This window comes from Capra hircus, chromosome 4 (genome assembly GCF_001704415.2).
Source record: "Capra hircus breed San Clemente chromosome 4, ASM170441v1, whole genome shotgun sequence".
NCBI classification, from domain to species: Eukaryota; Metazoa; Chordata; class Mammalia; order Artiodactyla; family Bovidae; genus Capra; species Capra hircus.
In genome coordinates, this window is record NC_030811.1 from 119,007,373 (window position 1) to 119,033,997 (window position 26,625).

Sequence of the window (26,625 nt, forward strand, 5' to 3'; positions counted from 1 at the left end):
TTTGTTTCATATGCTAATTATCAAGAATGACATACATTAATTTATACCATTAAATGTGCTATAGTTTGAGGAGAAAGTGTAAATGTGCTTATATTTTCTAGATTCAGTTCAGTTCAGTTCAGTCGCTCAGTCGTGTCTGACTCTTTGCGACCCCATGAATCGCAGCCCACTAGGCCTCCCTGTCCATCACGATCTCCCGGAGTTCACTCAGGCTCATGTCCATCCAGTCAGTGATGCCATCCAGCCTTGTCATCCTCTGTCATCCCCTTCTCCTCCTGCCCCCAATCCCTCCCAGCCTCAGAGTCTTTTCCAATGAGTCAACTCTTCGCATGAGGTGGTCATAGTACTGGAGTTTCAGCTTCAGCATCATTCTCTACAAAGAAATCCCAGGGCTGATCTCCTTCAGAATGGACTGGTTGGATCTCCTTGCAGTCCAAGGGACTCTCAAGAGTCTTCTCCAACACCACAGTTCAAAAGCATCAATTTTTCAGCCCTCAGCTTTCTTCACAGTCCAACTCTCACATCCATACATGACCACGGGAAAAACCATAGCCTTGACTAGACTTTTCTAGATTATTAAAACGCAAATGAAACATTTCCAAACATTCTGAAATGCCAACAGTTTATGAATGCATTTACATGTTATACAGTGAGATAACCTACTCATCATTTTAAATACCTATTTTTTTACATATATTGTTTATAGATTGTTCTTTCTAAACACTTGGGAAAAATATCTGAAGTGTATTAACTTTAGATTAATCATTTGCCTTGTTTAATCTATTTTCACAGTTGAAAAACTGAATTAAATATTTTTCTTACCTAAACAAACGGTGGTTTGAAAGGCAAGCTCAGGATACTTTTTAAATATACTTGGGAAAAAACTCCATTTCCAATATGGAAAAAATGGGGAGATTTGTTTTTAATAAAAACTCACTATCAAAATAAAATACATATCTTTTGATACTTGTAATGAGAAATGTATTAATTTAGTCTTTTGGAAAGTGCCATTTAAAATATTACCATTTTTATTAAGTTAAAATTGATAACTTATGACATTAAATATTATGTCACTCAAATACAATATACCATTAACCACTTTAACACATTTTCAGTGTCACATTATTTAGAGCATTTTCCCCAGATGATTGTAAAAGTAATGCTAGCAATATAATTTTCTTCAAGGCGTATATGTGCATTGCATTCTCATATCTCTTGTACTAGGAAAAAATGCACAAAAGTATAAAAAGCCTTCAAATATCTACAGATAATTTTCATTGCAATACTGTATTAGAACTGCTTTCAAAACTCAATAATGAAGTATCAGTTACTGGTCAGTAATGTGAAATCAGAATTATTAAATCTTTCAAGATATATCCAAAGTTTTAAATGCAATATGTATTAAGGAATTGTAGTTTTGCCAAATTTTTCAAAGTAATACACACACAAACACAGAAAAAGAATATTCCAGTTACATACTTGTGCATAAAATGTTTAATAATAACTCCTAATACAATTAATATCTTGGCACGTTGGAGACAGCCCACCTAAGGTTGAAATTTTCAATAAATTAGAATGTGGCAATAAATTAGTGCTCATTTTCAATACAGGAATTGAAACATGAGCATGACTTGAAAGACTACACTTCCTGTTTTGTATTTTGTAGAGAATATACTGTAAACATAGATGTGAATCACAAAGGCCAGGTTTTTTTTTTAGTAGCAGAACACAGATTTTGTTATTAGTTTTTTCAGTGCAGTTGATTATTCAGTTTCATGGAATGTTACCAAAATGGTGTGATTAAAATGCCAAGTGTTAATTTTTGTTTGTTTGTTTGTTTCATTTGTTTGTGTGTTTTTCTTTTCTGTGCCTGCTTTTAATAGATTAAAGGTTTCCAAAGGCCATTTTTGAGGATGTCTCTATTTGTAAATCTCCAACAACAGCACCATGTTTGGGATGTGTTTCCTCATACTTATAGCTGCTTAGTCAGGGTCACTGATCCATTGTGATTTTTGTTTTGTTTTGTTTTCAATCTGCTTTGGAGTTAATTAAGAGGAGGCTTCTGTCCTATGGGATCAGAATTTACTATTTATATTAAATCATTATTGGGTCCTTGATAGTAATTGTTCTCATTTTATGTGTTCAGTCAGTGTCTATATTCAACAATAGGTAAAAGAACTGAACCCCTTTATTCCCACCATCTCCTTCCCATGGTCATTTTCAGGAAGGGCCTTGGAAGAGAGTACATCCCATAGCCTGATCTATTTGCAATGGAGCTCAATGTTCTACCCCAATGGCTCCAGAGCCCAAGCTTCTCATACTTATTTCATTAACTTTGGTAATAGATTTTAAAAATGTTTATACTTTATACTGCTGAAATTACATTTTCTTAATGGAATGGTGTGAACCTTCATACCTATTCCTCAAAGATTCCAGCCTCAGAAGCATTTCAAGTCAAGAATCCAAATTGAACTAAACTGATGATTTCAAGTTTTGAAACTTTGAAAAAAAATCTGACGGTGAGCCAACATTATTATTATTATTTTTTAACTTTAATATAAGGATCCTATTTTATGTTAAGTTAACATTTCTGGAGAAGGGGCAATTAGGTAGGTGGGTTTAGTTTCTAAGTTGTGTTCCATTCTTGCAGCTGCATGGACTGTAACCCACTAGGGTCCTCTGTCCATGGGAGAATACTGGAGTGAATTGCCATTTCCTTCTCCAGGTGATCTTTCTGACCCAGGGATTGAACTTGCATTCCCTTCATTGGAGGCAGACTCTTTACTAACTGAGCCAGCAGGGAGGCTGGTGAAGAAGGGGTGGTTACTTATTACTTTAATTCCATGGTACCGATGAAGAATAACATGAACATTCCCAGGAAATATGCCTCATCTTAAATGTGATAAACTGATTATAAATTTCTTATCCATATTAATTTGTTTTACATGACTCATAAATACACAGAAAAGTAACTTAAAAAATGCTTTTATTCTGCACATTAACCACAAAGGACAATTAAAAAATAATTTTAAATATTTTTTTTCTATTTTTTGCATATGTAAGTTTTATTTTTATTTATTTTTTTATTTTTTGTATTTCCATTTATTTAGGTCTTCTTTATTTTATTTATTTATTTTTTTCATCTTTTTTTTTTTTTTAACTTTACAATACTGTATTGGTTTTGCCATACATTGACATGAATCCACCACAGGTGTATATGAGTTTCCAACCCTGAACTTCCCCTCCCACCTCCCTCCCTATATCATCTCTCTGGGTCATCCCAGTGCACCAGGCCCAAGCATTCTGTATCCTGTATCGAACCTAGACTAGTGATTCATTTCTTACATGATAGTATACATGTTTCAATGCCATTCTCCCAAATCATCCCACCCTCTCCCTCTCCCACAGAGTCCAAAAGTCTGTTCTTTACATCTGTGTCTATTTTGCTGTCTCGCATACAGGGTTATCATTACCATCTTTCTAAATTCCATATATATGTGTTAGCATACTGTATTGGTGTTTATCTTTCTGGCTTACTTCACTCTGTATAATCGGCTCCAGTTTCATCCACCTCATTAGAACTGATTCAAATGTATTCTTTTTAAACATTATCCTCAATGGTGAAAAATTGAAAGCATTTCCCCTAAAGCCAGAAACAAGACAAGGGTGCCCAATTTCACCGCTACTATTCAACATAGTCATGTAAGTTTTAAGTATAAATCTTCTTTAATATTCTCCTTGAAGAATATTGAATCCAAGTAGGCAATGAATTCTACATGCCAGTGACTTAATACCATTTCTTAACATTTTTTAAGGAAAAAAAAAAAAAGTTAATTTGATTGTCAGAGATACCCATAAGGTGAAATGTTTAGAGCACACGATTTAAAATAGTTTTTGTATGGACATTCTATATTATTTAACTATCTACTTTTGCATCTCTAAGAGTAATAAAACAGTAACAACATTATTATCACATGCAAGCAGTAGTTATCAGTGTTGGTAAGATAATTTTCCAGAATATTTTGCATATGCTACTTTCCCTGGACTGTAAGGCCACTACTTTCCATAATTTGCTTCCAATGTTCAGCCCTGGAAAATCTGCCTAACATCTCTTTTTCTTCATTTCATTATTTGGAGAAGAAAGACAAATGCACCTGTACTAAAGAGCTGCAGCTATTAAAGAACAACAAAAAAGTATTAAAAATATAGAAAGCAACAGGAACAGCACATAGAGTCCCAAAGAGAGGTTCATCATCATCATCATCATCATCATCATGTGTACATGATACTGTTCAGTACATTTACTGTACAAGTAAATGTCTCAGTACAAGTACTGATACTTTACAGTACATTCATACTGCAAAGGTCCATATACCTCTGTTAAAGAAAATATTGTTCTGATCTTTGTTAAAAGATGTCAAGGGAGATTTGATTCAAGGGACATAAACATGGGCTTTTCCAGTGGGGAGAGAGACTAGGCTCAGCTCCAAATACACAAACAAGTGACGATTTATAACCAAGGAGCAGGGTGGGGTTAGTTGATGGAAAGTCAGTAACAGGAAACAGGAGGGACAAGGTGGATTCTGGACAAGACAATGTCGTCCAGACTGGGTTCTTACTGAAGGCAGGTCAGGATGATCAGATATTGTCATCAGAGGAGGTGGGGTTGAAGAATTTGATCAGATATTGAGTCTCAGGTTTCCTTCTGGACTGATTTAACAATCTTTTTACTGAAATTGGGTGTTCTAAGTCCAACAAAAATAGACACCAAGATCAAGGTCTGGAGAGCTCAGAAGAGTCTTAAGTCAAAGAAGAAGCCTACCACTTCTTAATTAAAAAATTGTTTTCCTAACTGATCTACACCAGCTTCCTGAGGCTATAGTAACAAGTTGCATAAACTGGATGGCTTAAATACCACATATGGAGGCCAGAAGTCTGAGATCAGTGTGTTGCAGGATTCTGGAGGAGAGAAACTCTTGCCTTTTCTAGCTGCTGGAGGCTTCCTGGAATCCTTGGTTTCCTTCAGTTTATGTCTATGAAAGTGAAGTCACTCAGTCGTGTCTAACTCTTTGTGACCCCGTGGACTGTAGCCCTCCAGGCTCCTCCATCCATGGGATTTTTCAGGCAAGAATACTGGAGTAGGTTGCCATTTCCTTCTGCAGTAGCACTTCCATTTTCATATCATCTCCTCTTAGCTGGCTCCCTCTACTCTATGTCCCTTCTAAAGCCACTTGCCATTGATTTTAGAGACTCCCCAGATACACCTTTCCAAATCCAAAACCTAAGTTATAAATTATATGCTTTATTTTTCTATGCTGAAACCTTTCTTAATCTTTTTAGAAATGGTAATTACCTTGTTAAGGTAATCTCATCAATGCAAATGCTGTAAAAATATTTAAAGTAAATATTCAATATCCCATGACAAATAGTTAAGCATGAATTGTTTATGCTATGCTCAGATGCTCAATTGTGTCCAATTTGCAGCTCCATGGACTGTAGCCCACCAGGCTTCTCTGTCCACAGGATTTTCCAGCCAATAATATTGGAGGGATGCCATTTCCTCTTCCAAGGGTCTTCCTGACCCAGGGATCAAACCCATGTCTCTTTTGCCTTCTGCATTGGCAGGTACATTCTTTACCACTAGTGCTACCTGGGAAACCCAAGCATAAATTATCTACAAGACCTTAACTGATATATTTTAAACATTATTTCTGTATCATTTTATTTCTAAAAAGGGTTTAAATCTAAGAATCCCAGAGCTTTGAAAATTTCACTTTCAACCTCTTATGTATTCATCTAATTTCAAATATTCAAATATTTTGACTTATTTTTAAAGTCATATATTCAATGTTATAAGAAATTAGTCATTATGAAAATCAAAACTTGTTTAAATCATTATGAGTCAATTGAGCCAATTAATCAGAAGTTTGACCTGCAGTTTTCCCATATAAAGAAGCTCAAAATTTTAGTCTTTGAATTTATAATTGCTCTTTAGCTCATGCTTAGAGTTCTTATTTCCTCTTTTTCCTTAGTTTCTTTATTTTTTTTCTTTTCTTTTCAGTCTAGCTGTGATGGGAACATTATTCCCAATTTGGTAGGAACAAGGAGTGAACACAGGTAAGTACATCATGGGATGGTTTCTTCTTGTCTGAGGAAGCAGACATAACATCTGCTCTTGTACTCAAATGAATTTCCCACTGAACTTTTAAAACTCACCTATTAGCTGGTTATTGGTATTTAATTGTAGGAATTACCTAAGTGTAAATAATTTTTAAATTTAAAAAGGTATTATGCAACAAAGTGTAAATCTCAATCCAGGTTTTTATGACTAGAGTGCTAGATATAATGCCTGTTATGTTCTGTGCTATTTGTTTTAAAAATTAAATATTTTATAAGAAATTAAAATATTAATAAACCCATCTATGTTCTGTTTACAAGAAATTTGCCTTAACAAAATATTATAGAAAATTTTAAAGTAGTTATTTAAGGTCAATATATATTTGTAAAATTTGTGTTTATGTTTGTTTCAGAAAAAAAGAAATTTACTATATTAAATAAGTATTGTATTTATCCACAATATACACAATCAATAGGTGTGATGACAGCTATGCATATCTTTATAATAAATAACATCAAAATACTCAATATGAAGTCTGACAGAAATATATGAAAGAATATCTGAAATAAGTATCTTCATGTAAAATAGAATTATTATATAATAATTACTTTACTTATTAGCTGATAAAATACAAACTAAAAGGAGACAACAGAAGTGCTTCTTAAACAACTGAGTCATGGATTCTAGCATAGAATAATATCAATCTACTCCAGACAAAAAACTGTGTTAACATAATCTTTGTATATGGTGTTTATGGGATTCAGACACCTAACCTCCAGTTAAGGAAATTCTGTTGAATTGGCTAAAAATAATGTATATTTAAATTTTGGAAAAAAAAAAAAAAAAGCATAGGTAGTAAGGTCAAATTTTGCATCAAATTTTCTCATAGAATTAATCAGAGATTTCTTTATATTAGTATTTAGGTTTATATTTTGGTAAGAGGCTTAATCCGTTTAACTCATAATAGTGTACAAAACTGACTGCATCTATGCTTTCTTATTTTGTTTTTTTAAATCAACTGGAACTTTCTACAGAAAGCCTTCAAAGCATAAATAAAGACAGAATAAAAGCATAGAATAAAAGAACAGAATAAAAGCATCCATAGCAGCTAGATGACCACCTTTAAGTGCCGTTTCCACTAAAACTCACTAGGATCCTGTAGGAAAATATCCAAGTCCATATCTGTTGCATACAGCGTGCAGAACAAGCTGACTTCTGATACCAGATTAAGAATCTTTCAGTGACACCAAAAGGAAACATTAGCTAACTTGAGGAATCTCCCAGTGGCCAAAACTAGACAATGCCAATTCATTAAAAAAACAAACAAAGAAAAAAACTGCAATGTTTTGATACTTCTTAGCTCTGTTTAAAAACTTTAATGTACAGTGATCCAAAATACACTTCCATGCACACACACCAACACACCTCAATGACATTGCTATCCAGGCACTTACACCTTACTTTTTCCTATTTGAAGAATGTTCACTAATCAACTCATTATTTATATAAAGGAAAGCAAGCAAATATCTTTTATTTTGATTTTCCTTTTTCAAAATGTATATCAACATAACCAAAATACTTGAAAAGGAGATTTGAGTAAAAAAATATTTGCTGAAGAAATCTGTCTTCTATATACTATTTCAATTTATAAATAAAGAATGAGTGAAACAGAATATCCCCAGTTGCAATGTTTATTGAACTAATGGATTTAGTCAGTAGTCCTCAATTGCTGATTACTTATAAAAAGGGGAGATGACCAATCATTGACTGTCTCCTTTGGAAAGGGAGAGAAAACCAACTCTAAAATATTCTTGTGAAAATACTGAACTTGAATCTGATTAAGCTGTTAGATACAGTCATGAAGTTAAACAATGACAAGGGACAGAGGAACATAAGAAATCACACCACAGTATTGCAGTCAGTAAAATCTTGGCTGTAATAAAAGCTATAGAATGAAAAAACTCAGGTTCTTTTAAAAATAAGTTGAAACAATGAGATCAATATTCTTAAAAAAATAAAAGATCAAGAACCCTTTATCACTTATTATAGATCTTATTTTCAAAGGTCCTTGATTAAAAACAAATAATCTGTAAAAACAAATGTAAGATAAACAAGCTTAAAAACAATGTAATGATATTAAACACTTTTTAATTTTTAGGTTGGGTATAAATATCTTAGTTCAGTTAAAAAATAAATCATGTATTGAGATATATTTTGAAATATTTATTGGTGAAACATAGGAATACTGTTGAAACAATATTATTCATTATATAATAATTGGTAAAGTTGTATAAATTAATTATTCACTTTTATAAATGTTTGATATATTTTCCTAACAAAGATATTTTTTAGAAAACTGCCCAGAACATAATGACGCTTTTGAAATAACTTCAGTGAAGGATTTGAGTACAGTTTTCTTTTGTTTAACTAGTTTGTTATAATTTAGGGACTCACAATTAGAAATAGTTTTGATGAGTCACACTTGACAAGTTTTTCTAATTTATTTAAATTATACCTCATAAAACATAATGCTGTTTCCAATTATCATTCAGTTGCTTTATTAAATTATAATAATCATTAAAAGTAAAAGTGTCATAAGAGGCTTAAGAATAAATACAAGCTGACTTTAAGAATTAGACAGTCCAATTGCTAGGAAAATATCTGAGAAATTACAGAACACCCTATTAGTTAATTGGTTTTTATTTTCTTTAAGTGGAGGAAAGTGCCTTACAAAGTCATTTTGGTTTTTGTCATACAACAATGTGACATAGTCATAATTACACACATACCTCCTCTCTAGAGCCTCCCTTCTGACACCTCATTCCATCCTTCTAGGACACCCCAGTGTCAGACCGGGCTCACTGTATTATACAGCAACTTCCCACCAGCTATCTATTTTACACATGATGGTGTATATATATCAAAACGACTTTCTCCATTCATCCCGCCCTCTCCTTCCCCTGCTGTGTCCACAAGTCCATTTTCTACATCTGTGTCTTCATTCCTTCCCTGCAAACAGGTTCATCATCACCATTTTTTATAGATTCCATATATATGCATTAATATACAATATTTGTTTTTCTCTTTCTGACTGACTTCACTCTGTATAACAGAATCTAGGTTTATCCACATAAGTATCATGATATTTTTTACAGGACTAGAACAAAAAAATTTTGAATTTGTATGGGAAAGTCAGGACACAAAAGACTGTGAATAGCCAAAGGAATTTTGAGAAAAAAAAAAAAAATGAAGCTAGAAGAATCAACTTTCTGGACTTCAGACTACACGACAAAGGTACAAACATTAAGACAGTATGATATTGGCACCCAAACGGAAATATAGACTGACAGAACAAGATAGAAAGCCCAGAGACCTCCCACACACCTATGGGAAACTTCTCATTGACAAAGGAGACAAGAATGTACAATGGAGAAAAGAAAGTCTTTTCAATAAGCGGTGCTGGGAAAACTGAAAAGCTCCATGTTAAAGAATGAAACTAAAACACTTCCTAATACTGATAACTTACAGTGAACGATGTTGGATTTATGATCCAAAGAAGAGAATTTAGCTTCAGGATCAGTGAATAGGCTTGACCACTCAGGGCTCTTGTGTGGCAGAAGTTTTGTTGCAATGAAAAAGGCCAGAGAAAGTTTCTGAGGTAGACATAAGAAAGGAGTGGAAGAGTGCCCCTCACTAGTCTTAAGAAGGGAGCTATATACTTTTTCAATTTTCAACAGCATATCAAAAGAATGTTTCAATGTTTTAAAGCTTTTACAAGACCCAGTCCCACAAGTTACATTTTAAGAAGACAGGGTTAGAGCTAATAATAGAAATATATTACCAGATCCACTCCCTTAATATTAACAGGATTTACTCAGAAGGTTCTCAAGAAGGAGAAATATGCCCTAAAGAAGGATACATTGTTATGTAAATCTTAGTACAGAGTATAAACTGAGTTGTGTAAAATGTTCTATGTGGCTAACACTGAAAAATGTAGAAAAAGAAAGTTTGTCTTTCTCTCTTCCTTGAGAACCCCAGGCCTCTATCTGCTCCTCAAGGCCCTAGACCTTTTTCTCCTCCTTGAGGACCCTGGATTTCTTACCAACCAACTTAAGAACAGACTCTCTCAATACCATAACAAAAATAAATAAATAAATAAACTCAGAATGGATTCAAGACATAAATGTAAGGCCAGAAATTATAAAGGTCTTCAGTTCAGCTCAGTTGTTCAGTCGTGTCCAACTCTTTGCGACCCCATGAATCGCAGCACGCCAGGCCTCCAGGTCCATCTCCAACTCCCGGAGTTCACAGAGACTCTCGTCCATTGCATCAGTGATGCCATCCAGCCATCTCATCTTCTGTCATCACCTTCTCCTCCTGCTCCCAATCCCACCCAGCATCAGAGTCTTTTCTAATGAGTCAACTCTTTACATGAGGTGGCCAAAGTACTGGAGTTTGAGCTACAGCATCATTTCCTCCAAAGAAATCCCAGGGTTGATCTCATTCAGAATGGACTGGTTCTATCTCCATGCAGTCCAAGGGACTCTCAAGAGTCTTCTCCAACACCACAGTTCAAAAGCATCAATTCTTCAGTGCTCAACTTTCTTCACAGTCCAACTCTCACATCCACACATGACCACTGGAAAAACCATAGCCTTGACTAGACAGACCTTTGTTGGCAAAGTAATATCTCTGCTTTTCAATATGATATCTAGATTGGTCATAACTTTTCTTCCAAGGAGTAAGCGCCTTTTAATTTCATGGCTGCATTTACCATCTGCAGTGATTTTGCAGCCCCCCAAAATAAAGTCTGACATTGTTTCCAATGTTTCCCCATCTATTTTCCATGAAGTGATGGGACCAGATGCCATGATCTTCATTTTCTGAATGTTGAAAACTTTTTCACTCTCCACTTTTACTTTCATCAAGAAGCTTTTTAGTTCCTCTTCACTTTCTGCCATAAAGGTGGTGTCATCTGCTTATCTGAGGTTATTGATACTTCTCCTGGCAACCTTGATTCCAGCTTGTGCTTCTTCCAGCCTATCGTTGCTCATGATATACTCAGTATATAAGTTAAATAAGCAGGGTGACAATATACAGCCTCGACGTACTCCTTTTCTTATTTGGAAACAGTCTGTTGTTCCATGTCCAGTTCTAACCATTGCTTCCTGACCTGCATACAGGTTTCTTAAGAGGCAGATCAGATGTACTGATATTCCCATCTCTTTTGGAATTTTCCACAGTTTATTGTGATCCTCACAGTCAAAGGCTTTGGCATAGTCAACAAAGCAGAAATATATGTTTTTCTGGAACTCTCTTGATTTTTCAATGATCCAGTGCATGTTGGCAATTTGATCTCTGGTTCCTCTGCCTTTCCTAAAACCAGCTGGAATATCTGGAAGTTCATGGTTCACGTATTGCTGAAGCCTGGCTTGGAGAAATTTGAGCATTTCTTTACTAGAGTGTGAGATGAGTGCAATTGTGTGGTAGTTTGAGCATTTTTTGGCATTGCCTTTCTTTGGAATTGGAATGCAAACTGACCTTTTCTAGTCCTGTGGCCACTGCTGAGTTTTCCAAATTTGCTGGCATATTGAGTGCAGCACTTTCATAGCATCATCTTTCAGGATTTGAAATAGCTCCACTGGAATGCCATCACCTCCACTAGCTTTGCTCATAGTGATGCTTTCTAAGGCCCACTTGTTTCGCATTCCAAGATGTCTGGCTATAGGTGAGTGATCACACCATCGTGATTATCTTGGTTGTGAAGATCTTTTTTGCATAGTTCTTCTGTGTATTCTTGCCACCTCTTCTTAATATCTTCTCCTTCTGTTAGGTCCATACCATTTTTATCCTTTATCGAGCCCATCTTTGCATGAAATCTTCCCTTGGTATCTCTAATTTTCTTGAAGAAATCTCTAGTTTTTCCTGTTCTGTTGTTTTTCTCTTTTTCTTTGCATTGATCGCTGAGAAAGACTTTCTTATCTCTTTTTACTATTCTTTGGAACTCTGCATTCAGATGCTTATATCTTTCCTTTTCCCCTTTGCTTTTCTCTTATCTTCTTTTACAGCTATTTGTAAGGACTCCCCAGATGGCCATTTTGCTTTTTTGCATTTCTTTTCCATGGGGATGGTCTTGATCCCTGTCTCCTGTACAATGTCGCGAACCTCATTCTATAGTTAATCAGGAACTCTGTCTGTCAGATCTAGGCCCTTAAATCTATTTGTCATTCCCACTGTATAGTCATAAGGGATTTGATTTAGGTCATACCTGAATGGTCTGGTGGTTTTCTCCACTTTCTTCAATTTCAGTCTAAAGTTGGCAATAAGGAGCTCATGATCTGAGCCACAGTCAGTTCCTGGTCTTGTTTTTGTTGACTGTATAGAGCTTTTCCATCTGCAAACAATAAAATCAATCTGATTTCGGTGTTTACCATCTGGTGATGTCCATGTGTAGCATTTTCTATTGTGTTGTTGAAAGAGGGTTTTTGCTATGACCAGTGCATTTTCTTGGCAAAACTCTATTTGTCTTTGTCCTGCTTTATTCTGTATTCCCAGGCCAAATTTGCCTGTTACTCCAGGTGTTTCTTGACTTCCTACTTCTGCATTCCAATCACCTATAATGAAAAGGACATATTTTTGGGGTGTTAGTTCTAAAAGGTCTTGTAGGTCTTCATAGAAGAGTTCAACTTCAGCTTCTTCAGCATTGCTGGTTGGGGCATAGACTTTGATTACCATGATATTAAATGGTTTGCCTTGGAAACAAATAGAGATCATTCTGTCGTTTTTGAGATTGCATCCAAGTACTGCATTTTGGACTCTTTTGTTGACCATGATGGCTACTCCATTTCCTCTAAGGGATTTCTTCCTTCAGTAGTATATATAATGGTCATTTGAGTTAAATTCACCTATTCCAGTCTATTTTAGTTCGCTAATTCCTAGAATGTTGACGTTCACTCTTGCCATTTCTTGTTTGACCACTTCCAATTTGCCTTGAATCATGGACCTAACACTCCAGGTTCCTATGAAATATTGCTCTTCACAGTGTCGGACCTTGCTTCTAACACCAGTCACATTTACATCTGGGTATTGTTTTTGCTTTGGCTCCATCCCTTCATTTTTTCTGGGGTTATTTCTCCACTGATCTCTAGTAGCATATTGGGCACCTACTGACCTGGGGAGTTCCTCTTTCTGTATCCTATCGTTTTGCTTTTCATACTGTTCATGGGGTTCTCAAGGCAAGAATACTGAAGTGGCTTGCCATTCCCTTCTCCAGTAGATCACATTGTGTCAGACCTCTCCACCATGCCTGCCTGTCTTGGGTGGCTCTGCAGTGCATGGCTTAGTTTCATTGAGTTAGACAAGGCTGTGGTCCTAGTGTGATTAGATTGACTAGTTTTCTGTGATTATGGTTTCAGTGTGTCTGCCCTCTGATGCCCTCATGCAACACCTACTGTCTTACTTGTGTTTCTCTTACCTTGGACATGGCATATCTCTTCATGGCTGCTGTAGCAAAGTGCATCCACTGCCCCTTGCCTTGGACGAGGGGTATCTCCTCATCACCCCCTCTCCTGACCTTGATCATGAAATAGCTCCTATAGGCCCTCCAGCACCCGCACAGCCACCGCTCCTTGGACGTGGGGTCGCTCCTCATGGCAGCAGCCCCTGGCCTCGAGTGTGGGTCTTAGAGGAAAATATAGGCAGTACACTTTGACAGCAAGATCCTCTTTGACCCACCTCTTAAAGTAATGGAAATAAAAGGAAAAATAAACAAATAGGACATAGTAAAACATAAAAGCTTTTTCTGTTTGTTTTTCTTTAACAGCAAAGGATAAAATATTAAAATAAATAAAATTAAAAAGTTAGATTAAAAGACAACTTTTACAATTGGAGATTCAATTCAGTTCAGTCGCTCAGTCATCTCCAATGCTGTGACTCCATTAACCGCAGCATGCCAGGCCTCCCTGTCCATCATCAACTCCTGGAATTCACCCAAACTCATATCCATTGAGTCAGTGATGCCATCCAGCCATCTCATCCTCTGTCTTCCTTCTCTTCCTGCCCTCAATCTACCCCAGCATCAGGGTCTTTGCAAATGAGTCAACTCTTTGCATGAGGTGGCCAAAGTATTGGAGTTTCAGCTTTAGCATCATTCCTTCCAAAGAAATCCCAGGGCTGATCTCCTTCAGAATGGACTGGTTGAATCTCCTTGCAGTCCAAGGGACTCTCAAGAGTCTTCTCCAACACCACATTTCAAAAGCATCAGTTCTTTGATGCTCACCTTTATAGTCCAACTCTCAAATCCATATATGACCAGTGGAAAAACCATACTCTTCACTAGACGGACTTCTGTTGACAAAGTAATGTCTCTGCTTTCAATATGCTGTCTAGGTTGCTCATAACTTTCATTCCAAGGAGTAAGAGTCTTTTAATTTCATGGCTCCAATAACCATCTGCAGTCTTTGGAGCCCAGGAAAATAGTCAGCCACTGTTTCCACTGTTTCTTCATCTGTTTCCCATGAAGTGATGGGACTGGATTCCATGGCCTTAGTTTTATGGATGTTCAACTTTAAGCCAACATTTTCACTCTCCTCTTTCACCTTAATCTAGAGGCTCTTTAGTTATTCTTCACTTTCTGCCATAAGGGTGGTGTTATCTGCATATCTGAGGTTATTGACATTTCTCCCAGCAATCTTGATTCCATCTTGTGCTTCTTCCAGCCCAGACTTTCCATGAGGTACTCTGCCTATAAGTTAAATAAGCCGGGTGACAATACACAGCCACAACATATTCCTTTTCCTATTTGGAACTAGTCTGTTGTTCCATGTCCAGTTCTAACTGTTACTTCCTGACCTGCATATAGGTTTCTCAAGAAGCAGGTCAGGTGGTCTGGTATTCCCATCTCTTTCAGAAATTTCCACAGTTTACTGTGATCCATACAGTCAGAGGCTTTGGCATAATCAATAAAGCTGAAATAGATGTTTTCTTGGAACTCTCTTGCTTTTTCCATGATCTAGCAGATGTTGGCAATTTGATCTCTGATTCCTCTGCTTTTCTAAAACCAGCTTGAACGTCTGGAATTTCATGATTCATGTATTTCTTAAGCCTGGCTTGGAGAATTTTAAGAATTACTTTACTAGCATGTGAGATGAGTGCAATTGTGCTGTAGTTTGAGTATTCTTTGACACTGCCTTTTCTTGGGATTGGAATGAAAACTGACCTTTTCCAGTCCTGTGGCCAGTGCTGAGTTTTCCGATTTTCTGGCATATTGAGTACAGCACTTTCACAGCATCATCTTTCAGGGTTTGAAATAGCTCAACTGGAATTCCATCACCTCCAATGGCAGATGAAGGGGAGGAACTATTGCAAATGAAGCAACTGACAAAGGATTAGTCTACAAAATATATAAACAGCTCATTCAGCTCAATATAAGAAAAATAAAGACTCCAATCACAAAATTGGCAGAAGACTTAAACAGACATTTCTAAAAAAAAAAAAAAAAAAAAAAAAAAAAGACATGCAGATGGCCAATAAGCACATGAAAAGGCTCTCAACATCACTAATTATTAGAGAAGTTCAACTCAAAACTGCACTGAGTTATCATCTCATACCAGGCAAAACGACCATCAATAAAAAATTTACAAACAAAAAATGCTGAAGAGTATGTGGAGAAAATGGGACCTTCTTGCTGTTTGTGGGGAAGCAAACTGATGCATTCACTATGGAGAACAGCATGGAAATTCCTTTAAAAACTAGGAATAAATCTACCATATTATCCCACTACTGATCATAAACTCCGAAAAAGCCACAGTTATAAAAGACACCTTTACCCCACTGTTCATTTTAGCCCTATTTACAATAGCCATGACCTGGAAGCAACTTAGATGTCCTTTAATAGATGAATGGATAGAGGAGGTGTGGTATATATATATACAATGGGACGTCACTCAGCCACGCATATAAACAAATTTGAGTCATTCATTTCATGGACTGTAGTCAGTGTGATATACAGAAAAAATAAAGATTACTAATCTTGTAGATTGGTTAAACTGCTATATCCAGAAAATCATTTGTTATCCTTCTGCAAATAAGGCTTTGCATGAAAATGCAGAGGTTCTTAATGCATCAACTAGTTAATTGTCATTTTCAATTCTCCATTTATTTTCATCAATAAAAAAGAACAATAAGTGGCCATAACTTGTATTTGGGGACCATATGCATTGAATTTACTCTTGATTCTTGCCTTCCCTTTGGGTCATAACTGACAACTAAGTTCTCAATCAATTTTGATCCAATTCATTGATCTTAGCTCAGCAGCTTATTTCATATGATATCATATGGAATACATTAAGGTTAAGGCTTATCTCTTGAGAATAGCAGAAACAACAAAACCATTTTAGTGAGATCAGACCAGAATCATTTCAATGAGTTTGTCAAAGCAACAAAGTTCCACTACCTCTTAGAACATACATTCCAGAAGAGAAGCCTTAGATCTCTCCAGCCTTCAAGGCTGCAGACCCACACCCTCAAACCAGATTTTATTTCACTACTCATACTGGTTTCTTTCTGATATTGCACACTGATCAAATAACCAGCCATCAAAATTAACCTGATAATATTTGATCTGGTGACCATTTTCTTGACTAGGTGTTACGAGACAGGCTGTTGAAGTCTACTAAAAGGTAAAAACAAGTCTAAGAATCCACTTTTTCACTCAGGTAAAGTGAATATTAAAAGCTTGTTTCCCATCATCATGAAATCAATGTTAGGAGGACCTGCTTCTATTAATAGAGTCCATGACATAAAGGTGAGTTTCTGCAGAAACACTTGTATTCACTTTTGGATTTTTTACAAAAATTATATATATTGCTTTTGAAGTCATCATTAATGTATTACTCTCTCAGTCAGATGTATTTCTACAAACTGTACACTTTGAATATCTATAAATAAAATAATATTCAATAAAATTATGGAAAAGCATATTCTGTATATGTAAGAGGCTGTTAAAATTATATAACAATCTGAAACTAGTTGATGCTTTACAAATTTCAAGAAAACGCATTGTAGAGCACAGATTTAATAATTCTGTCTTTGTAATCATTTATTTCTTAATATTTGATTACTATAGCATATATACATTATCTTATCAAATTGTAGAGGTTTGAAATGAATAAAAATGTCATGCTGTCATAGTGACATAGCTGATTATATCTGACTAATAGATTTGAGAAGGGAGGGTGTTTTCATTATTTTAATTCTATTTACATGTGTATTGTTGATTATTTTAAATGAAGATACATTATCATGTGAAGTTTAAAAGTAAAAGGGAAAGAGTTTAAAATTATTATACTTTATTAATTGCCAAATATATGTAAATTAAAATAAGAATTTATTTCTGTCTTTATTACCTAGAAAACTAATTAAAAGCATATTACTATTGCATGAACACTTTGTTAAAAAAGTCAAATATTTAGGTATAACTGTTTTTTTAATAAATAAAATTCCCAATAGATATTTTAAACTGTACTTTCTTCAAGCAACTTCTTTCTTTTCCTAAGAAAATAAGAAACTTAAAGTGATTGGACTTAAAATTACTATTTGTAAAATGTAACTACAAAGATTGATAAAACTGAAAACAATTAATGTATTTATTTGTGAGGAGGTAGTTTTTATAAATTAAATTATATAAAGCCTATGAACATTTTTTGCATTAAAGTTTTGGCTCTGTGGACCAACAAATATTACACTTAATGAGTTCCTATTTACTTCTCAAGGCAGTTTAACTTTTTTTTAAATTTTTTCCTATTTCATAGAGGAAATACCTTCAGTGTAGAGAGGGTGACTCACTTGCCAAAAGCCACCAAGGTGGTCAGGAGCAGGCTAGCTTTTAAACTCAATTTATTGAACCCAAAATACTTCAAAAAATATACTTATGATAAACGAGAGAAATAATTTGCAAAATCAGATACAAGAAAAACTGATTTTTGCACATTCAATTCTATCTAAAAACTTATGTAATTAAAGTTATTTCAAACTAGTGAAGTGATTTATATATCAAAAACTAATGAAATTATATTATAGTGTTTAAATAATTAAATAAAAATAGTCTTAGTCTGTTCCTATAATGACATCACATGGAAACTGAATCTTTATATTAATATGTCTTTTTTAAAAATAAAATTGTATACAGAAACACAGTGAAATGATTGCCACAAGTAAGCTAATTTACATATTATCCACTAACATAACTACTGTTATTCATGTGTGTGGTGAGAGCACCTGATGCTAATTATCTTAGAAATATCCACCATTATTAACTACCGTCAACATGCTAAACATTCTATCTCTAGATTTACTCATCATTCATAACTGTAGCCTTGTATTCTTTGGCCAATATCTTCCCATATCCCACCTCCTCCTTCCTAGTAACTGCCATTCTAATCCCATTTCATGAATTCAGCTTCTTTAGACTCTACCTGAGAGATATGCAGCATATTTCTTTCTGTGTCTGGCTTATTACATTTATCTTAATGTTCTCTAGGATCATCCATGTTGATCTCCTTTGTTAAAGCTGAATTATATGCCAATATGTCTGCACTTATCTATTCATCAGTTGTCAGACATTTAGGTTCTTTTTGTATCTTGGTTATTGTGAGAATGTTGCAATAAACATGGGAGCATGGCTATCTCTTGAAGGTAGTGCTCTCATTTCCTTTGGATGTATAACCAGAAGAAGGATTGCTGTATCATGTGGTAGTTCTATTTTTCATTTTATAGGAAATTCCATACTGTTTTTCATAGTGTCTGCAACAGTTTACATTCCCATCAGCAGTGTACATCGGCTCTCAGAATGACTCCAACTTCTTGCCAAAGCTTCCTATCTTTTTTGATAGCAGATATCTGCATGTGTGAGGTGATATCTTCTTGTGGTTTTGATTTACATTAGAAACACTGCATCTCCTCATGGGCAGTTTCATATGATTATGCAGTCTGCACAGGAGCCCATGACTATTCCATGCAACAAGAGTAACTGAAGTCTTTGTTCCAACTAAAGATTTGACAATGTCTTCTTAACTTTAGATATTTATCTGGTATTTATAGTATGCATGATAGAGTATAGTGACAATATTTCTTTGGATGCTATAATCACATTTGGAATCTTTTGATTTCCAAATACAGTAGGTCTATGTACAAATGAGTTTCATTCAAAGACCATATTAATAAATCAAATTTTTTCGTAAGTCCAACAAATTTAGCTGGCAATCGGCGCACTTAGCATGGGTGGATGTGACCAGCGCACTTAGTGCATCTTAGAGGAGTGACCCGACATCCGAGGTCAAGTGCAGAAGCAGGGAGGACCCCATGCCTGAGGGGCAGCAGCCAAGAGGAGCAACCCCGCATCCAAGGAGCGGTGGCTGCAGGGACACAGGAGGGCCTCGAGGAGCTATCCCATGTTCAGGTTCAGGAGGGGCGATGGTGAGGAGATACCCTTCGTCAAAGGTAAGAGAAACCGAAGTAAGACAGTAGGTGTTGCATGAGGGCATCAGAGGGCAGACACGCTGAAACCATAATCACAGAAAACTAGTCAATCTAATCACACTAGGACCACAGCCTTGTCTAACTCAATGAAACTAAGCCATGCCTTGTGGGGCCACCCAAGACAGGTGGGTCATGGTGGAGAGATCTGACAGAATGTGGTCCACTGGAGAAGGGAATGGCAAGCCACTTCAGTATTCTTGCCTTGAGAACCCCATGAACAGTATGAAAAGGCAAAATGATAGGATACTGAAAGAGGAACTCCCCAGGTCAATAGGTGCCCAATATGCTACTAGAGATCAGTGGGGAAATAACTCCAGAAAGAATGAAAGGATGGAGCCAAAGCAAAAACAATACCCAGCTGTGGATGTGACTGGTTATAGAAGTAAGGTCTAATGCTGTAAGGAGCAATATTGCATAGGAACCTGGAATGTCAGGTCCAAGAATCAAGGCAAATTGGAAGTGGTCAAACAAGGGATGGCAAGAGTGAACGTCAACATTCTAGGAATTAGCGAACTAAAATGGACTGGAATGGGTGAATTTAACTCAGATGACCATTAGATCTTCTATTGTGTGCAGGAATCCCTCAGAAGCAACGGAGTAGCCATCATGGTCAATGAAAGAATGTGAAATGCAGTACTTGGATGCAATCTCATAAACAACAGAATGATCTCTATTCATTTCCAAGACAAATCATTCAATATCACAGAAATGCAAGTTTATGCCCCAACCAGTAATGCTGAAGAAACTGAGGTTGAATGTTTCTATGAAGACCTACAAGACCTTTTAGAACTAACACCAAATAAAGATGTCCTTCTAATTATAGGTGACTGGAAAGCAAAAGTAGGAAGTCCAGAAACACCTGGAGTAACAGGCAAATTTGGCCTTGGAATGTGGAATGAAACAGAGCAAAGACTAGTAGAGTTTTGCCAAGAAGATTCACTGGTCATAGCAAACACTTTCTTCCAACAACACAAGAGAAGACTACACCTGGACATGACCAGATGGTCAACACCGAAATTAGATTGATTATATTCTTGCAGCCAAAGATGGAGAAGCTCTATACAGTAAAAAAAAAAAAAAAAAAACAAGACCAGGAACTGACTGTGGCTCAGATCATGAGCTCCTTATTGCCAAATTCAGATTTAATTGAAGAAAGTAGGGAAAACCACTAGACCATTCAGGTATGATCTAAGTCAAATCCCTTATGATTATACAGTGGAAGTGAGAAATAGATTTAAGGGCCTAGATATGATAGATAGAGTGCCTGATGAACTATGGATGGAGGTTCGTGTCATTGTAGAGGAGACAGGGATCAAGACGATCCCCATGGAAAAGAAATGCAAAAAAGCAAAATGGCTGTCTGAGGAGGCCTTACAAATAGCTATGAAAGGAAGAGAAGTAAAAAGCAAAGGAGAAAAGGAAAGATATATGTTTCTAAATGTAGAGTTCCAAAGAATAGCAAGAAGAGATAAGAAAGCCTTTTTCAGTGATCAATGCAAAGTAATAGAGGAAAACAACAGAATGGGAAAGACTAGAGATATCTTCAAGGAAATTACAGATATCAGGGGAAGATTTCATGCAAAGATGGGTTTGATAAAGGACAGAAATGGTATGGACCTAACTGAAGCAGAAGATTTTAAGAAGAGGTGGCAAGAATACACAGAAGAACTATACAAAAAAATCTTCATGACCAAGATAATCACAATCGTGTGATCACTCACCTACAGCCAGACATTGTGGAATGTGAAGTCAACTGGGCCTTAGAAAGCATCACTACGAACAAAGATAGTGGAAGCGATGGCATTTCAGTGGAGCTATTTCAAATCCTGAAAGATGATGCTGTGAAAGTGCTGGACTCATTATGCCAGCAAATTTGGAAAACACAGCAGTGGCCACAAGACTGGAAAAGGTCAGTCTTCATTCCAATTTCAAAGAAAGGCAATGCCAAAGAATGCTCAAACTACCACACAACTGCACTCATCTCCCATGTTAGTAAAGTAATTCTCAAAATTCTCCAAGCCAGGCTTCAGTATTAAGTGAACCATGAACTTCCAGATGTTCAAGCTGGTTTTAGAAAAGGCAGAGGAAAGAGAGATCAAATTGCCAACATCCACTGGATCATGGAAAAATCAAGAGTGTTCCAGAAAAACATCTATTTCTGCTTTATTGACTATGCCAAAGCCTTTGACTGTGTGGATCACAATAAACTGTGGAAAATTCTTAAAGAGATGATAATACCACACCACCTGACCTGCTTCTTGAGACATTTGTATGCAAGTCAAGCAGCAACAGCTAGAACTGGACATGGAACAACAGACTGGTTCCAAATAGGAAAAGGAGTATGTCAAGGCTGTATACTGTCACCCTGCTTATTTAACTTCTATGCAGAGTACATCATGAGAAATGCTGGAATGGAAGAAACACAAGGTGGAATCAAGATTGCCAGGAGAAATATCAATAACCTCAGATATGCAGATGACACCATCCTTATGGCAGAAAGTGAAAGCCTCTTAATGAAAGTGACAGTGGAGAGCGAAAAAGTTTACTTAAAGCTCAACATTCAGAAAACAAAGATCATGGCATCTGGTCCCATCACTTCATGGAGAATAGATGGGGAAACAGTGGAAAGAGTTTCAGAATTTATTTTTTGGAGCTCCAAAATCACTGCAGATGGTGACTGCAGCCATGAAATTAAAAGACGCTTACTCCTTGGAAGAAAAGTTATGACTATCCTAGATAGCATATTGAAAAGCAGAGACATTACTTTGCTGACTAAGGTCCATTTAGTCAAGGCTATGGTTTTTCCTGTGGTCATGTATGGATGTGTGAGATGGACTGTGAAGAAAGCTGAGCGTTGGAGAATTGATGCTTTTGAACTCTGGTGTTGGAAAAGACTCTTGAGAGTCCCTTGGACTGCAAGGAGATCCAACCAGTCCATTTTGAAGACGATCACCCCTGGGATTTCTTTGGAAGGAATGATGCTAAAGCTGAAACTCCAGTTCTTTGGCCATCTCATGTGAAGGGTTGACTCATTTTAAAAGACTGATGCTGGAAGGGATCAGGGGCAAGAGGAAAAGGGGACGACAGAGGATAAGATGCCTGGATGGCATCACTGACATGATGGACGTGAGTCTGAGTGAACCCCGGGAGATGGTGACGGACCTGGAGGCCTGGTGTGCTGCTATTCATGCAGTCACAAAGAGTGGGACACGACTGAGTGACTGAACTGAACTGATCCAACCAATACAATCAGCTACATAGTACTCTATTGTAGTCAGTTCTTAATACTTTTCACGGAAATAATACATTCAAATAACAGGAAAAAGAAAATACTTTTAACCTTAAAACACAGTAGCTTGAAAAGTAAGCACAGTAGTACAGTACAACAGCTGGTACACAGGAGCTAGTATCAAGTGAGCAAGCAAGAAGAGTTACTGACTGGAGGAGGGAGAGGAGGTGGGAGATGGTGGAGCTGAACGGTCATCAGCAATAGGCAATGGAGGGAAAGCTGCAATCACACTCACATCTGACCTTGATGTCACAGGTTCTTGTTCCTTGCTTGATTCAGTTCTACCTACCCTCTGGAGAAACTAACCCAGCGATGTCGAGATAGTAGTTTTTTTTTTCTTTTTCCCCTCATCATAGGTGACTTAGTAGCACTGGATTACATGCTGAACAGCTGTTGTAAACTTCATGTCCTGTTCTACATTTGGGTCCTGTGCCTCAAACCTAACAGTTACTCCTCAAGTAACTCCTCAAGTAACTCCTTCGCCATTACCTGAATTGTGAATCTCTTCCATTCTTCAGTTATTTCTTCCTTTTATCCTTTTTCTAGGCCTCCAAATCTGGGCGCTTCTTAACAATATCAGTTTTCATGATTGCTTCTGGACATTCTGGACTTGAAATAAAGAGACTGTGCTACTGTACTCTATACAGCACAGTAAAATACACAAACACAACCACTTGTAGAGGATGCACACATGTGACAATGTGTGCCAGACATGTGAACTAACATATGATTGGACATGCAAGTGCATGTTCTCATCTTTGAAAGTTTGCAGTATGAAAGTTCGTATGCATGAGGCTTGCTGTAACATTTCCGTATAAATTATAGTCAACTACTTCTTGCAATGTACCAAACCCAAAGAGAACATGGGAAGGGTTTCCCCTTACCCAATTCTGTAGTCTTCACCTTGCAAAATCTGGCCTTTTAATTAATCTCTCTTCCCTTTTAATTAATCTGGCTTCCCTGTGGCTAAGCTGGTAAAGAATCTGCCTACAAACCAGAAGACCTGGGTTTGAACTCTGGATTGGGAAGATCACCTGGAAAAGGGAATGGCTACCCACTCCAGTATTCTGGCCTGGAGAATTCCATTCACTGTATAGTCCATGGGGTCTTGAACAGTCGGACATGACTGAGAGACTGTCAGTCTCTCAAAACCATGTAAATAGAGTGGTGCTCTTTGAGCCTTACTCACTAAGAGGTTGTGATGTAGTTTTACTGAATTATAGAAACTATCCTTACTCTTGGTTTTAAATGTAATTATCCCATGAGTTCCCCTTTGCTTCCTGACTCTTGCTGTTTATTTCTTCACTTCATCATTTTTAATTCTATTACTTATTTGTGTGTGTGCTCAGTCATAGCTGACTCTGCAACCCTATAAAGTCTAGCTTGCCAGGTACCTCTGTCTTTGGGATTTTCCAGGCAAGAATGCTGGAGTGGGTTGCCTGTGTTGGTAGGCAGTCTCTTTACCCTTGAACCACCTGGAAAGGCCGTATTACATATTTACTGTTTATTGAGTAAACTTGATTTATTTTGAAGGTGTGTATCACAGTTTTAAAATTCTGTCTATTTTTGGAGCATTATTAAGATGGCTAACATAATAAAGTATATATACTAGATTTAAAATAAAACTTTGTTTTATTATCTTTGAAAGATAGAATATGTCCTATGGTCAAATATCACTTTAAATACACCATAAATATTTCATGCAAAATATAAGTATCAATATTTTAATAGTTAAAAAAAACAGTACCAGAAGTTTTAGATGTTCTTAATAGTTACAATACTAGTCATACTCTTAAAAATAATAAAATAAACATAGTTTTCTTTTCTTCACTGACTTCTTGCATTGATTTATCCATAATGGGTATGCACACACATCACATGTAGGCAGCTGCGTTAGGCATTACTGACAAAATGTAAGCACAGTCCCCAGACCCCTCTCCTCATTCCGCAGGCACGGATCCCGGGATGAAGGAGTTAGGCCTTGTAACTCTTACTTGTCTTTTCCTCTCTTTGGCTGAGTTGACTGAAAAGGAATATTAAGATGCTTATTGTTCTTGAGAGGAGCATGAGAAGACACAAAGCCTTCTGCAGCATTACTCAGTAAATAATTCATAAAATTAATCCTTGATATTTGTTCAAGGACTTTTACAAAAGAGTGTTCCAGGATGAGCACATAGGCCGTAGCTTGAGGCCATGGGAGGGATTGATATCTGAAGCCTATTTGTGAGGAGAATGTTTATGGCAAAGGAGTTTACTGAATTTAAGGCTTAGAAATAATTAAACAGTTAGAAGTTAAAGATTTAAGGAATGTTGTAAAGTTAGTATATTTTACTATATCTTATAGAAGTTAGGAATTTTTAGAGACACTATAGCTAGAAGCCTTTTTAAGAGATAGTGAACTCAGAACGTTAGGGACAAATAGGATTTAGGAAGATAAGTAGTAAACTGAGGATTGTAGCCTGAGTTATAATGTAATCACAAATTAACTATAGGACATAAAAGATGAGGTAGATAATAGATGATAAGGTTAATTCTGAGAGAATCACTGAAGCAGAAACTCTGTTTGAGGAGCAACAATGATTTATGGAGATAATAAATCTGGGAGAGGCGGGAACTGAAAATGTCAAACCTCTGGCCTAATGTTTTTGTAAAAGTATAAAAGAAAATCTTAAACTTGGAATAAATAGGCAGTCCATAGAAAAATGAGAGGCTGTCTAATTCTGCGACACCATTCATCTCTTCAGGCTGAATCCCTGGCTGCTGGAGTTGGACTCTGACAATCACACACATAGACACATGCACTGCCTCGTTTGATGTATGAAGTGATGTGTTTCACTTATTTGAATAAGCATTGTAACTAGAGCAGAGGATTTTAAAGGATAAAGGAATGACAAAAAAATGTAAATGCTGCACTCTATTATTTTCTGAAGTTCACTTACTCAAAGGCAGTGAGATCTGTAGGAAACATGTAGGACATTCATGCAGTCAGGCACGACATCTTCAAGCAAGATTCTGCCTGGTATGTTAACTTCCAAAATTCTATTTTTCTCATGTGTAAAATAGAAGGATAATGCAGGATGATTGTGAGGACTCAAGTTCGTAGCTTATGTGGAAAAGTCCACAGAAGGCTTTCCAATTTGGTGGGAGCAGAAAAATGTTCCAGAAAAACATCTATTTCTGCTTTATTGAATATACCAAAGCCTTTGACTGTGTGGATCACAATAAACTGTGGAAAATTCTGAAAGAGATGGAAATACCAGACCACCAGACCTGCCTCTTGAGAAATTGGTATGCAGGTCAGGAAGCAACAGTTAGAATTGGACATGGAACAACAGACTGGTTCCAAACAGGAAAAGGAGTATGTCAAGGCTGTATATTGTCACCCTGCTTATTTAACTTCTATGCAGAGTACATCATGAGAAACGCTGGGCTGGAAGAAGCACAGGCTAGAATCAAGATTGCCAGGAGAAATAACAATAACCACAGATATGTAGATGACACCACCCTTATGGCAGAAAGTGAAGACAAACTAAAAAGCCTCTTGATGAAAGGGACAATGGAGAGTGAAAACGTTGGCTTAAAGCTCAACATTCAGAAAACGAAGATCATGGCATCTGGTCCCATCACTTCATGAGAAATAGACAGGGAAACAGTGAAAACAGTGTCAGACTTAATTTTGGGG